General features: G+C 36.2%; 1 pseudogene; it reads left to right on the plus strand.

Annotated features, from left to right (window-relative positions):
- The first annotated feature begins 7,909 nt into the window (after nucleotides 1-7,909).
- On the plus strand, nucleotides 7,910-14,409 carry LOC143665994 (protein BTG3 pseudogene; annotated as a pseudogene).
- Nucleotides 14,410-16,943: the final 2,534 nt, after the last annotated feature.

Raw genomic sequence — 16,943 nt, forward strand, 5'->3', positions numbered from 1 at the left:
ATTTACTGTTTGAAACTTTCTAATTATGTTGGTGTACGTTTTACTTTGTTAAAGCTGCCAGAATGGAATATGCCAAAAATGGAATAGCTTTTAAAAAGGGAATTTATTAAGTTGCAAGTTTACATTTCTGAGGCTATCAAAATGTTCAGACTAAGGCATCTAGGGAAAGATATCTTGACTCAAGAAAGGGCCAATGACTTTTGGGGTTTCTCTCTGAGCTAGGAAGGCACACAGTGATGTCTGTTAGCTTTCTCTCCTGGCTTCCCCAAGGGTATTTTCTTTCTGTATTTCCAAAGATCTTTGGCTCTGTGGGTTTTGAGCTTTTTCCAAAGTGGTTCCCTCTTAAAGGACTCCAGGAGGTGACCCCACCTTGAATGGGTAGAGATGCACCTCCATGGAAACTTCTTAATCAAAAAGTTCCACCCACAATTTGGTGGGTCACATCTCCATGGAGACAACTTAATCAAAAAGATCCCACCCAACAATACTGAATGAGGATTAAAGAATATGGCTCTTCTAAGGTACATAAAAGTTTCAGACTTACACAGTATATAAAGTTAGCAGTTTTCACAATCATCATTAATTGTTGCTGCATTTTACTCTTGCAGCATTATTTCCATTTATACTTCAACAGACTAATGAACTATCAACATTAACAAGACAGAGTTTTTCATTCCAAAAATGCATAAAGAATGTATATATGTATATGCATTTGAAAGCGAATATTCAGATATTAACAATAAATCTGAATTATATGCCTTATTCATGTTGTAGGCATTTTTTTATTCAATAAAATGGTAATCTATAAGATCACATAGCTAATTTCATAAAAGCTTAGGAATGAGAGTTGAAGTAAGCATTTTCCTATTCAGTCTAACAAAAGTCTTAGCTTGAGCCAAAGCCAAAAGTTTTGGTTAAATGCTGTAGTGGTTTGGAGCTGTATGTACTGCAGAAAGACAAGTTCTTAAATGCAATACATTCTTGTAGGTGTGGGCCCATTGTAAGTAGGACCTTTCGATGAGGCTACTTCAGCCAAGGTGTGACCCACTTAATTCCAGATGGGTCTGAATCCTCTTACCAGAGTCTTTTATAAAGAGAATGAAATTCAAACAAAGAGAGAATTAGGCAGGGAAGCAAGAAGCTGAAATCTCCATAACCCGGAAGAGAAGGGCGAGAACAGCAGATACTGTCACGTGGCAGATGACTGCTGGCACTTGGTCTTCAGGAAGAAAGCATCGCCTTGATGATGACCTGATTTGGACATTTCCCTGTACTCTAAGCATAAGTGAATAAATTCCCATTGCTTAAGCCAAATCATTGCATGCTATTTCTTTAAACAACCAAGGAACCTCAAACAAATGCCAAGGCTAATACCAAACTATGATGCATCCTTAAAAGGAAGTATAAAACTACATATTTATCACATCTAGCCAAAACTTTGCCCCATGTATATGTATGAATATGTACACAGATTCTTTATTCCCCAATTTTTAATTTGCCTGGATTAAAAAAAAACATAGGGATGGCATATAAAGGTGTTCAATGAAACATGTTATGGCTGTTCTTCTTCTTGATACTGTGATATATTCTTATCCATCACCCACTGCCACTTGTAGTGCTCCATGGCAGTCCCTCAGGCAGCCACCATTTGTTTGCAAATCCTATTCCCAATGCACTGTCCCCTCCCCACACTGAAATAGGGCTTCAAATGAGTTTGAATGAAATGGGCTTCATGGTGAATTCTGAATAAATGAATGAGGGAAAGGTTATTCCAGGTATAAAAGGTGTTCATATAAACAGGAATCATCAGGCTGGAATCAAAATGGTAAAAATTGAAGGAGAAAAACAGAAACCAAAAAAATGTTCACAACAGTTCAGCTCAGTTTGAGTACTCATGTAAAGCAAACACCTCATGGAAAAGCAAGGCATGAGTATTATTGCAGAGAATAAATGATGTACATAAATGAACTATTTGCCTTAAACATTTTCAAACTGGCCAAGCCTTACAGAGTAGCTGCAATAATGGTTCTCAAATTTTTTCGTGTCAGACCCCCTTCATACTCTTAAAATTTATTGATGACCCAAAAGAGCTTTTATTGATATGGTTTTTATATGTTGATATTTACAGTATTAGAAATGGAACAGAAAATTTTAAAATAACACAAAACCATTACTTGTTAACATAAATGGCATATTTTTAGTGAAAAAAATATTTTCCTAAATAAACAATATCGTGAGAAGAGTGTCATTGTTTTACATTTGTGCAAATCACCTAATGTCTGAATTCTCAAATCTTCTTTATTCAATCTATTACCACATATTGTTCTGACCTATGTAAAGAAAATCCAGCCCCTTAGCGGATACACAGTTGGAAAAGAGAGCCGTGGTTAACAGCCTTTATGGATAATTGAGGACATTCTTTTTTGAACAATGGAAAGGTACCCAAGAAACTGATAAAAGTGGTACAAATAGAGGGTGGGGTGATGGGGAAGACAGAAACATGTGTGACAGATTTTTCAGATCTACCTTAGTAGATTTTTTGTGTGTGTGTGCCACAAGAATGCTTTACCAACCCACAACAAAATAAAACGAAACTACCTGTCTTATCCTTTTTTGTAAACATACACAGATAAAAGTCTGGAAGAGTACGGAAGAAAATGTTAACAACACTTATCTCTTTGTGATTTTTTTTTTTGCTTTCTTATTTGTGATTTTTATTCTCTTCATTTACTTATTAGTATTTTCTGGATTTTTACAATAAATTTGTATTACCTCAAACTGTTTTTAAAAGCCTCTTGACCCATTTCTCCAAGTTATTGGAGAGTAATTTGGATAGCATCTCAGTAGGAGCAGGTGGAACAACTTCAAAATTCTTATAATCCCTGGACTCCAAAATCAATTGCCTCTCTATGTGTTCTACTGAATGAAAAGATCTACCTGATACATATTTTAAAAGGGCAAACTGCTTAAATTATTTTCAACCTACCAAATGCATTTTTTAATTTGACTACAATCAATGATTTTCCCCTGAAACCAATTTTACTACTTAAGATCTAGTTAATGAGGAGAAGTTATGTTATCCTGTCCATTCATATATACTTTTGTGTTGAAAGATAAAATAAATATTTAGCTTTCATAGACTTGTCTGGAATGTTTTATATTGATAACCTCATCTTTACTGCTTAAACTCATTTAAGATTCTCTTCCAATACATGTCCATACATAAAGGTGAAAAGTGTAGAACTATTTTACTAGAAATATTGATTTTAAATTTAAAACCGTTGAGCAATAAATTGCTTGTTTAAGAAAAGCCAGAGGGGAAACAGCGAACTAGGGTGTTTGCTGTAAATAAGCACTGTTAGGGTATGCCATTCTCCTATAACTCCTATGAAGAGATATTGTGCAATCAGGTATAATTCATGTCTCTGAACCTCAGCTGCAAAGAATAAAGAAATACATGGAAACAGTATTGTCAGTTGATGTTTTTCAACAACTTAAATTCAGACACATACATAATGCCTTGCACACTCATTATTCTCCTTCCTCTTCCACTTAATATATGCGCAAATAAATAGTGTGTTGGAATATTTTAACAAAACCCTTCCAGAAAATGTCCACAACATTTCTAAAGACAAAAAAAAAGAGAGAGTTTTTAATCAAGTCTAACAATCAGTGATCTCACCAGCCAATCCCCTTCAGCAAACATTGCTAAACCTAAAAGACTCTTTAGTTGGTGGGCAGGAAAATTCTTTCATCAAGTAGTCAAAGGAATCTTTATCAGGGAATGATCTAAATTCTTCCTAGTTCTTCATTCTATAAAGAGACATATCTTCCTAGGCAGTGGGTGGGAGGACACTGAAAGAGCATAGTCTCCTTTTTAAAAAAAATTAGAGTAAGTCATACTTCACAGGATTTTAGGTATAAGCATGGTAGCTCCTATGGTAGTTGTATTAGCTAGGGTTCTCTAGAGAAACAAAATCAGCAGGCAATATCTGAAAATACAAAATTTTAAAAAGCGTCTCGTGTAACTGTGGGAATGTAGAATTCAAGGTCTGTAGGGCAGGCCACAAGCTGGCAGCTCTGATGAAGGTCCTCAATGAACTCTCAGGAGAGGCTGGCTGAGGCAGGAAGAGTGACTGTATCCTCCTTAAAAGCTTTCCTGTGACTAGATTAAGCGTCACTCACTGCAGAAGACACTCCCCTTAGCTGATTACAAATGCAATCAGCTGTGGATGCAGCCAATGTGGTCATGATTTAAGTCCATGAAATGTCCTCATAACAACAGATAGGTCAGCACTTGCCCAACCAGACACCAAGCACCACCACCTGTCCAAGTTGACACATGAATCTGACCATGACACTATTGAATGCAATTAATCTGAAAGCTTTCAGTAACTACCAAGTACATTAATCTCCTCTTTAGTGCTATCATTAAAAATAAAGTATTCCCCATAAGTGAATATCACTGTTAATAGAAAGCAATCTTTTTTTCATTTTTCAAAATATTTCAAAAATATTTTTGTTTAAGAAGGCAAACAATACATTTAAAATGACCAAAAATGGATGTCTTTAGTTAGCTTAACCATAGACATACTTAAATAAAGTATCCAAGCAATCATTGTAAAACCTGTGTTTGCATGGTAAGTTTCATAAGCCAATTTAAAATCAAGGCAATAAGGAAAAAATTTACAAGTTCAGATAGCAAAGTTCTTCTTAAGTTATAAATATTAACACTAACTTAAATACTATTGGATTAGCTGTTAAAATTGTGAATGTTCTCAAAACATCAAGTAGAAAGTTTTTACAAATATCTACATTGCTATAGTAATAACCTATGTTACTAAACATTTTTCCGATTTCAGGAAAATAAGAAGTTACAAATGTTTTTACAGTTAACATATGAAAATCTTAACCACCTAAAATGGATATCTTAGCTTATCCATAGTCATATTTTTTTAAAAATCTAAGTAATCATTGTAAAGCTTGTTTGTACAGTATGTTTCATAAACCTGTATAAAATTAAAGAAGAAAAATATCTATAGATACAGATATGAGAGTGTCTTAGATTCTAAATATTAGACATCTTAAATACCACTTGATTAACTATCAAAACTGTGTATGTAGAAGGTTACTACAATATCAAATTTGCTATCGTTATAGTAGTGAATTGTGTTACTAAACACTTTGAAATTTTTTATTTTAAGAATTTATTTTAGCTAATTTTACTATAGCTGCCTATAGTTTTGTTTTTTACAGTTTTTTTTGTAAAATATAACATATATACACAAAGAAAAAAGCAATAATTTTCAAAGCACAGTTCAAGCAGCTACAGAAAAGTCCCCAGAGTTTGTCATGGGCTACCATTCTCTCATCTCAGATTTTTCCTTCTAACTACTCCAAAATATTAAAGGCTTTACCAGAGTTATAATAATGGAAACATACAGTTTCTGTCCTTTTGTGTCTGACTTATTTCACTCAGTATTATGGCCTCAAGGTTCATCCATGTTGTTATATGTTTCAGGACATCATTTTGTCTAAATGCTGCATAGTTCATCGTATGTACATAGCACATTTTATCTGCTCATCTGTTGATGGACACCTGGATTGTTTCCATCTCTTGACAATTGTGAATAATGCTGCTATGAACATCAGTGTTCAAATGTCTGTTCATGTCACTGCACTCAACTCTTCTGGGTATATACTGAGTATTGGTATTGCCGGGCCATAGGGTAACTCAATATTTAGTTTTCTGCGGAAACACCAAACTGACTTCTACAGTGGTTGAACCATTATACAATGCCACCAGCAGTGAATAAGTATTCCAATTTCTCCACATCCTCTCCAACATTTATAGTTTCCTGTTTGTTTAATAGTAGCCATTCTTAGAGGTGTCAGATGATATCTCATTGTCATCTTAATTTGCTACTCCCTTATAGCCAATGAAGGTAAACAGTTCTTCATGTGCTTTTTAGCCATCTGTATTTGCTCATCAGAACAGTGCCTATTCATTTCCTCTGCCCATTTCATAATTGGATTACTTGTTCTTTTGTTGCTGAGCTGCATAATTTCTTTCTGTGCAAAAGATAGGAAGCATTTATCCAATATGTAATTTCCAAATATTTTCTCCCATCGAATTGACTACCTCTTCACCTTTTTAACAAAGTCCTTTGAGACACAGAAACTCTTGATCTTAAGGAGTTCTCACTTGTCTATTGTTTCTTTCACAGCTTATATAGTAGGTGTTAAGTTTAAGAAGCTACTTCTTATTACTAGACCTTGAAGATGTTTCCCTATATTTTCTTCTAGAAGTTTTATGGTACTGGCTCTTACATTTAGGTCTTTGATCCATTTTGAATTAATTTCTGTGTACTGTGTAAGTTTGGGGTCCTCTTTCATTCTTTTGGCTATTGAAATCCAGTTCTCCCATGTACATTTATTGAAAAGACTATTCTGTCCCTGAACAGTGGATCTGGGGGCCTTATTGAAGAGCAAATGTCCATAAATTTAGTGGTCACTCTCTGCACTCTCCTTTCTATTCCACTGGTCAATCTGTCTATCTTTGTGCCAGTGCCATGCTGTTTTGACCACTGTAGCTTTATAGTAATATTTAAAGTCAGGAAATGATAGTCCTCCCACTTTGCTCTTCTTTTTAAGGATATCTTTAGCTAAATTTATCCAAAGCACTTTCTCTAATCACAATGGGATAAAGTTGGAAATAAATAATCACCAAAGAACCAGAGCTTTCACAAATATATGGAGATTAAACAATACACTCTTAAATAATCTGTGGATCAAGGAAGAAATTGCTAGAAAAATAGGTAAATATCTGGAGAAGAATGATAATGAGTATACAATATATGGAATGCAGTAAAGGCAGTGCTGAGAGGGAAATTTATTGCCCTAAATGCCTATATTTAAAAAAACAAGAATAACAAAACTTGAGGATTTAACTGCTCACCTGGAGAATTTAGAGAGTGAACAGCAAACTAATCCCAAAGTAAATAAAAGAAAAGAAATAATAAAGACTAAAGTAGAACTAAACAAACTGGAAAACAGTAAAACAATAGAAAGAATCAACAAAACTAAAACTTGGTTCTTTGAGAAATCAATAAAATTGATGGTCCCCTAGCTAGACTAATGAAGAAAAAAAGAGAAAGGAAACAAATAAACAAAATCAGAAATGAGAGGGGAGTTATTACCACAGATCGCGAAGAAATTTTAAAAATTGAAAGACAATATTTTGAACAACTATATGTCAACAAACTAGACAACTTAGATGAAACAGATAAATTCCTAGAAACAGAGGAAATACCCATCCTGACCCAAGAAGAAATAGATCTCAACAATCCAATTACAAGTAAAGAGATTTAATCAGTCATTAAAATATCTTCCCACAAAGAAAAGCCCAGAACCGCCTGGCTTCACAGGACAATTTTATCAAACATTTCAAGAAGAACAAATGCCAATCCTGCTCAAACTCTTCCGAAAATTGAGGAAAAAGGATTGCTACTTAACTCATTTTATGAAGCTAACATCATTCTAATACCAAAATCAGATAAAAGCAATACAAAAGAAAACTACAGATCAATCTCCCTACTGAACAGAGATGCAAAAACTCTTAGCAACATACTAACAAATTTAATCCAATGTCACATTAAAAGAATTATACATCATGACCAAGTGGGATTCATACCAGAATTCAAGGGTGGTTCAACATAAGATCAATCTATGTAATACAGCACATTAACAAATTGAAGGGGGAAAACCACATGCTCACATTGATTGATGCTGAAAAAGCCTTCAACAAAATCCAGCATCCTTTCCTGATAAAAACACTTCGGAGGTTAAGAATAGAAGGAAACTTTCTCAAATCATAAAGGGCATATATGAAAATCCCATAGCCGGTATCATGCTTAATGGTGAGAAATTGAGAGCATTCCCCATAAGATCAGGAAGAAGATAAGGATGCCCATTTTCACCACTATTATTCAATGTTGTATTAGAAATACTAGCTGGAGCAATTAGACAGGAGAAAGAAATAAAAGGCATTCAAATAGGAAAGGAAGAAGTAAAAACTTTCATTATTTGCAGATGACATGATCCTATACTTAAAAAATCCTAAGAAATCTACAGCAAAGCTAATTGAGCTAATAAACAAATTCAGTTAAGTGTCAGGATACAAAATTAATGTACAAAAATCAGTAATGTTTCTATACATAAGCAATGACATATCTTAGGTGACAACTAAGGAAAAAATTCCATTCAAAATAGTGAGCAGAAGAACTGGTATCTAGGAATAAGCCTAACCAGGGATGTCAAGGATTTATACACAGAAAATTACAAAAATTGCTAAAAGAAATAAAAAATGACCTAAATATATGGAAAAACATTCCATGCTCATGGATAGGAAGGTTGAATATCGTCAAGATGTCAATTCTACCCAAACTGATCTACAGATTCAATGTGATACCAAACAAAATCACAACAACCTCTTTTACTCTCATCTCATTGTTGATTTTTTTCATTTTAAACATGTTAAAAAATATGTATTACATCACATTTCCAATTTTTAAAAATAAAGAGTGCTGCAAAAATAATGTCACTATGTGTAGCATCTATGATGTCCTAGGAAGCAAGAATTGAGGTATAAGACTCTTTGTTCTTATGCTAGATGACCACTGATGGTTGTGCTTCTATAGTTTTTCTATCACTTCTTTGCTTCTGCCTTCTTTTCCCTACTGCTTGTTATCATTCCACCTTCCTAGCTATATATGCTGCCTAGTTTGCAAACAATAAGTGAGAACTTAATGGTAGCTCCAAATTTCTCTTATAGAACCAAAGGCTTGTGCTCTGGGGCTGCTCTTTGTTGCTCAGATTTACCAATTACTTCTGGGTTTAAGATGAAATATACTATAGTTTAAATCTGACTTTTGGAAAAGTGGTGTATTCATATAATATGCCCAAAACCCTTGATGGTGACTGTTTCAATATTCTAATCTGCATCTTGTCACAAATATATAGCCCTAACTATATTTAAACCAATTGTTTATTAATTAATATCTCAGGATTTTAAAAGTTTTCACAAATGATGGTCTCAATCAGTTTGCCCAAGTGCATTCTTCAGAATACAGACTATTCATAGGAGATGGAATAAGCAGTACTACCCTTAAAACCAGATATGTGGGGTCTCTACGTTGGACCTTCCCCATCACCCTCAGTGCTCTGAACTCCCTTAGGATTTGCCTTTCCCTTTGAGCTTGGTAGTGCTAAGGAAGTGAACCCACCCAGAATGCATGCCACCCCCTTCAGGAGTCCGAGGCCTAAGGAAAGATGGGCATGATGGGGGTGGTTACCAAGGATGGTTGACTTTGGAAGAAGTTGCCACAGTGTCTATATACATGCACTCAAGGGTTCTCCTGGGGTGGGAAGGGAAGTGGCAAAGAAGCCCATAGGCAAGGAGACAGGAACAAGCTCTCCATTCAACATCAAGGTACAAAACTCTAAGAAATCCAAAATCTAAATGAGAACTTGGCCTTCCAGGTCATTTGCAGGTATATCTGTCAAGAAAGAAGGGTGGAACACATTGTATTTAAAATTTTTTACTTTAATTTATAGCTTTTAAATATTCAGACATATGATATGCAGGTGCCCATTTGTACTCATTTTCCAGCGCAGCTAATGAATGATTGGTGGACTATAAGTTCTAAAAATTCTGAGTACCAAGGAGCTTTTTAACTTGTTCACTACTGTATTTCCAGAACCAAGCACATAACAGGTGAAATATTAAATGAAAAAGGTGTTCTATGATTTAAAAAAAAAATGCTTGGGTAATACTGCTTTTGCATTCCCATTTGGAGGACTAGCAATGCAAATCAGCACTTCTTTAAAGTTGTTGAAATCCTACAAGAAAACAACATTTTTAACTGAAGGGTCCTTCCCCCTTTTTTACCCAGGGACCAGGTCACATCTCTATAGTAGAAGGCTTAGGAACTACAAGTCGGTGGCATATATTAACCAGCCAACTTTAGGAGCATCTCTAGACACCTAGAATGAGCACAATGTACCTTCATATATGGTTCCAGATACAATCCAAACATGACTAAGATTTCAGAAATATGCTGCATGCTATCAAAGGAAATAAATATAAGATTTTCTTGTTCATGAAAAAATCAAGAATGTGATGAAAGCAAAAAAAATGTATCTTTTCCTGGAGTTTTTCTACCTAAGAATAAACAGTATAGAGAAGAATGCAGAGAGAACAAAAAGTTACAAACCTATCGTATTAAATTTAAAATGCAGAATAAATCTCATAAACATTTAATACTCATTTAAAACCTTATATACCAATTTAAAATATAAATATATCTTATATTTATATAAACTTCTGTTACAGTTGTCACTACTCTTGATTTAAGAAAACTATAAGCCATTTAGCATTTTTAGTTGAAACATGAATTCCCATTGCAATCAACTCTAAGTACTGATTATGATTAAGACTCGGTACCCGTGCAATGTAGAGGAAGAAATTTATACTATAGAATTAAACAAAAATTTTTATTAGAAATATAACATATATACAGAAAAGTGATAAATTTCAAGGTACAGTTTAACTAGTAGTTAAGAGCAAATTTCAAAGTATAGTATGGGCCACAGTTCACAATATCAGGCAGTTCATTTTGGCTGTCCTAATACACTGGAAACTAAAAAGAAAAATCTATATAATGATTCAGTAGCCATAATTATTTGTTAAATCCTACCTTCCCTTTTACAACTCCTCCCTCTCATTTGGTTATTCTCTCAATCTTCAGGGATAATTGGACCACAACCATTTTAACTTCATGTTGAAAAGGAATGTTGACGTGATGGGGTAGGGAATATAGCTGGTTGATGTTCTGGAAGAGACTGGTACCTACCTCTAAGTTTCAAGGCTTATCTAGCATATGAATAATCTGGAGGTTTCAGTTACTGAAAAATAAACATAAGAAGTGAAACTTTTACAGACTCTTGGATAGAGCCCTGGGTTTTCAGAAATACTGTAGATTGAGGCTTGGCATACATATCATGGCAATTTGCAATATATACTATAGACTTTTAATTTAAAGTGAAACTGTAAAAAAAAAAGTGGTAATGCATATAAAGATTCTTTCAGGGACAAGCCACAGAAATCTTAGTCAAATTAATTTAATGACACAAAAGGATACATTGGCTCATGTGTTGGAAAAGATATGAATGCCACTGAACCTCAGGAACAACTGAATTGAAGACCTCAGCTCTCTCCTCTCTCCTTTTCTACTTTTTCCTTCATTATCTTATCCCTTATGCTCTTTTCTCTTGACATCACACTCTCTTTTTTTCTCCCCTGACCTCCCTCAACCACCAGTGCCTTGTCTCAACTTTTTTCTGTACTGTCCTCCTCTCCAGTTGCAAGTTCTTAAGTCAGGAGTCCCCGCAACAGGCAGCTCCAAGTTATATCATCACAACTTAGAAACCTCAGAGGACAGAATACCTTGAGTTTCAGCGTAGAAAAGCTAAATGAAAGAAGTCTCATTGACCTAGCTTGGACCACATGACTCTATCAAATGAATTGCTGTAACCTAGAAAGATTTGCCAGTGCTTGAAAGCATCTCCTTGTACTGCAATCCCATGGTTGGGACAAGGTAAATTTTAAAATGGTGGGTACTCTTACCAGAAGAGGAAGTAAAAGGATGCTGGACATACGGAATTTCAGATAACTCATGCAGAGTATAAACTATAGTGGTTTTGGAAAACAATTTGACAACATCCAAGACCCTATAATTGCACAACTGCAATCTATGCTAGAAAAAGAATACAAACTCAGATATCATATGCATCAACACGTATACTAAAACATCATTTAAAATGTCAAAAATTGGACTCAAACTAACATCAAATTAAAGGAAAACAAACACATAAATTGTGGTGTGAGCTCACAGTAGAAATATGATGTTGCCATAATGAAGAAAACCTCCTGCCATCTGGGGCTGGATATTAGAAATTCTAGTATTCCTGACTAAGTGAAAAAGCAACCTACAAATATGTATACAGTCCTGGAAAAATAAGTACATAGAAAAGATACAAGAAGAAACCAATGAAAAATTCCAAAATATTAACAGACTTTGAACAACAAGGCAATTGGGGGATTGTTTATCTCTTACACTGTTTTTTCTACCATTTCCATATTTTCTAGAATAAGCATGTGTCACTTTAATAATGCAAAGCCATTAACTTCAAGATTTAAAAAACAGATAAGACCCAGACATTTTAGTATCAGAAGGGTGTTCTTTGAAATTTTTATCTTCCCAAGTTTACGAGGTGTTCCTCCAGTTATCAGTCATGTATTTCAAAATGTTATCGCCAATTATATAGATGCTATGGCCTTTACTACACCAGGGAAGTGAACAAACTGAGAAGGAACGTAAAGAATGAGGACCAATTTAGTCAGTCATGAAAGTAAGGAATCATAATAGGTCGGCTATTTCTTTAAGGGTGAAGTTAAAGTATGTAGAGTGGAACAGAAACAACCAAGCCTTTTTGTGCCAAGCAGTCACGTTCTAGAAACTACCTTCCCACCCTCACCCCATCCTTCAGACCTTCCTCTCCCTTGAGCCCAAGCACTGAGGTTCGCGGGCCTCACCTACCCACTCCCAGTCCACACACGTCCCTCTTTATTCCCAACCTCAACATAACCCCTTTGCATTGTGATTCACATCACTCTACAGGTTTCTACTCAGGAGGTTGAGGTAGGTCATTAAGAATTATCCTCTAGCCAAGAGGTCAGTAAGGCAAGACAGGGCAATGGAGGGGGGCGGGGTGACAGCTTCAGGGGCAGACTCAACAGTTACCCATCCTTCTTATGCTCACTGAGACAGAATAGACTATTTCCTTGCCACAGTCTCTCAGAGTTCAGCCTCACAGGCAACACAATGAAAAGCTGCTTTGAAATTAAGGCTGAAGGAGGTGCGCATATAGTAGTTAATATTTATAATAATTCATTTTGCTTTGATGTTATCCTAATTCCTTATGAGATCATTATCTGAAGAAGGAAAAACACATAAGAAAGGTTCTTCCTGCTTAAAATCTAGTAGCAACTGTTTTTCTAACTTTCTATGCAACCCAACTCTTCATCCCTCTTGCCGGGCAGTGTGAGAAGTTTGAACAAAATCATCTCTCAAACCTCTATTGTCTACAACGTTTTATTAATCTAAGGAAGTGTTTTTACAAAGACTTTACTAGTGTGCCTCAAACTATAGGGCATAATAAATCGCACATCTTTTGTTATTGCTTGCTAACTCCCTTTCCCTTGGGTCCTTCCCACAGGATGAATTGGGAACTTTTTCCGTTTATTAATGTGCTTATGATATATACTAAGCCTTTAAGCTCCACTATAAACTCAAAATGCGAGTATTAAAAGCAAAGAGAATCACCTTCATTTAACATTTCCACAGGAGATTTTTTTAGCTATTAAAAATTAGCTACACGACGCGTTCTTGGCGCGCGCGCTCGACCGCCGGACCGCGGGGGAGCAGCTCGCGCCGGGAGGGGGTCCCCGCCGCCCCGCAGCTCAGCGCGCCCCGGAGCCCGCGCCCCGCGTGCCCGCCCCGAGACCGTCCCGGCCGCCCCGGGAAAGAGGGAGAACGAAATCGCTGCCTTTATCTTCCTTTTCACCAGGCTTGTTCGAAAACAGAAGATGAATAAAGAGGTAGTAGAGGTTTACTGAGAAATGGACTCTAATTCTTCGAGAAAAGTATGAACTCATCGGTATCCTGAAAAAAAAAAAAAACAGCATCCCCGGACCGGCTCACAGATGCACGAGTGCAGTGGGTTTCAGAGAGTTGGTCTCGACGTCCTGAAAGCTTGTGAGAACAGCTGCATCTTGTAAGCGACCTGCGCTTGCCAAAGGAGCGCGCTCCCTCCCTGTGGACCCCAGGGAGGTGTGGAGAGAGAGAAACAATGCGTGCTTTGTTGCCTGCTTTGAAAACCCGGGTAAGACCGAGGATGAGATCTCCAAGAAAGTTGCCAGGGTCCTTGATGAGGCTACGTCTGACTACCATTTGAGATCCTCTTTTTTTGGAAGGGAAAGCCAATTAAGTTTATGGCCGCACCCCCATCCCCCACCCCCCAGCCCCAGCCCCAGCCTTGTGTACCAGATTCTAGAACCTCTATCCCTGCCTTTTCCAAGGTGGCACCCTTTGCTGAGATAAACAAGGTCAGGAAGGTACCGAGGGAATGTCCACCAGAGTCAGTACCCTCCTGTCCCCTCTCATTATCCAAATCAAGAAAGGAAGAATTAAAACATATGGACCAATTCCAGCGACATGCGTACCTCCTCCTGGAATGCATGGTGACCAAAATCACTGGACTAATCTTCACATGTTAGCACCTCGCTGACTTCTTTTGATTCTATTGGTGTCACGTTGGGAGCAAAGGTAGAATAAGTCTGAGCTTCTGTTAAAACTTCAAGTTCATACTCATAGTATGAAGTTAAAACGACCAAACCATCAAACTTATTTTTATAGAGATGTTATTGAGAATAATCTTTCTTATGAATATATATGTGTGTGTGTGTGCACTTTAGATAAATTGATATAGTTTGAGAAACATCATTAAAGTTTGTCAAGTGCCTGAGTTTTTAGTTTTGGACTTGGGTATTTATATATTGTCCATCGACTGTGTTGGATACCAGAACACTGTAGGAAAGCACAATCTGTTGTAGTATGTTCATGCATTTATGTTATGGAGAGTATGTAAGCTTTTTATACACAAAGAAGTCTATTTTATGTAATTGTTTAAAAGTATTGCATGAAATCATGCAGTTACAAATAAAAAAAACAGTTTGAGGCATGATAAAAGTTACCTACATAACTAAAATTAAAATATTTACTGTAATGCAAGATAAGTTTAACATAAAATGTATGCTGAGGAGAAGGAGGAGAGTTTTGAGGAAGTAGAATATAGGGGCAGGGAGAGAAAGGAGGAAGATGTGAAGAAAGGAAAGGAGAATTGCTTGCTAAAATGTAGGCCTGTTTTTTTAAACCAAATCATTAAAGCTCAGTTAAAACTCTGTCATTTATTCTCATTGTTCCAGAAAAACAAAAAATGCTGTCTTTTAGAATTGAAAATACAAACCGGGAAGTCAAACTTTATTTTTTTTTTTATGTCATAATTCATGTCTACTAAAATCCCCAGATATCAGATAAAGATCACATCATCTTGATTCGGCCTACTCATGCTCCTCAGCTTCCCCCCATCTCTCAATAGAACACAGAAGTTACAAGGGGCTGACTCTGCGGGCAATCGTGTTTTTGACTCCTCCACCCATATTACTTACCACCATATGCTGATCTGCAGTTATTTAAAAATTTCAGACCCAAACGACCAAATACTGCTCTGTTGAATGTGCCTGATATTGTACTAGATGATAAGCTACTTTCTTTCTTTCTTTCAGTGGCTAAATGTTGCTTTTGCTTTGGAATTTACCAACCTTAGATTGCCCTCTTGTTATGTGATAACAGTAAACATCGTGATTATTAAAAAGAACATGTTGACTTCAGATGCAGCATATGGCCATTTGAGTATAAGGCCACACAAAACTATGATCTATAAGTAATAGAGGATTTAATGGGGAGTTCATGCAGGGTCCTCTGCATGAACTGACAAAGGACCCTACAAGGGCAAAAGTCCACAGGTATAAGTAGATGGAGTGTACTTAGATGTATCCAGGTTAGCTATGTACAAATGTGTTAAGCTGGATGTGTTCAAATGCCTCATTGCTTCAGTAAAATCCACCTGTGCCTTCCCCACCCAGTAGAGCAGCCCTGCTGACTGGGGCTCCCAGCCCCCTGAGGTGCCTCAGATCCCTCCCTCTCTATATATAAATTCTTGCCAACTCCTAGGTCTGCTGAGTATTTCTTTTGAGTCTTCTTGATTTATATATGTACTGTCACCCTTAAAGCTTAGTAAACTATTTTATTGCTTATGTCAATATGTGAGCTAGTTTGATCATTTGAAGTATAATTGAAGAAATGAATCTATACACATCCCTACAACAGGAAAAGGGTGAGTTAATTAAAAGCTTAACTAATTCTCCTCACACGACTTCCACACTGCCTTTTCTTGTGGTCTGGCTCCTAGCCAAACCCTGCAGGGCAGCCTACTGCCAAAGCTGCGTTCCCCAGCTGGTAGGAAATGTGAGCAACTTCAGTGGCCAGATTATTAGATATTAAAAGCAAATCAGAGATGTACAGACATTTAAATAGATAACAGGGGCTTATTAACATGCTAGTATTTTCTTAACTTGACTAGCATTATAAGGTTTTCAGCATGTGAAACAATCACTGATTATATCCACAGTTATTTAAAAAGCATCAATTGGCTGTTTCTCCCCCAAACACACTTCAAACATTTCCCAAAATGGTTCCCCAAAATTGTACTAACTTGTTTTGCAAATAAGACAAGTGAAACATCTTGGAAGCAGTGGCACAGAAAATACAATCTTATATATCCACAAAAAGAGTAAACGATAAGGTGTTTTCCCCAGGGTGCAAGCTACTGAATTGCTCCAAAATGTGTTGATTCTAAAAATAAAACCATACCATCTTTGTAAAATAAGAAAATGATAATCTTCACTCTTGTAGTTGTAATATTCTCTTCTCTAGAAGGCAAAAGAGATTATACTGGAGAAGAAATGAATTTTTTCATTTAGCTCAAAATTTTGACAATAAATGTACATAAACCGGAAATTCTGCAGTAAATATACCAAAAGGTACATTAATTGAAATGAAAAGTGTAATGTCAAAATGCAATCTTGCCTTGAATCACCACAAGTTATCTCATCTCCACTTGACTTTAACAAATACAGCTTTATATTTGCCAAAATAGGATCAGAAGAAAAGAAATTCTTCACCCTGCCTGGGTCAATTAAG

Source organism: Tamandua tetradactyla, chromosome 22 (genome assembly GCF_023851605.1).
Source record: "Tamandua tetradactyla isolate mTamTet1 chromosome 22, mTamTet1.pri, whole genome shotgun sequence".
Taxonomy (NCBI): Eukaryota; Metazoa; Chordata; class Mammalia; order Pilosa; family Myrmecophagidae; genus Tamandua; species Tamandua tetradactyla.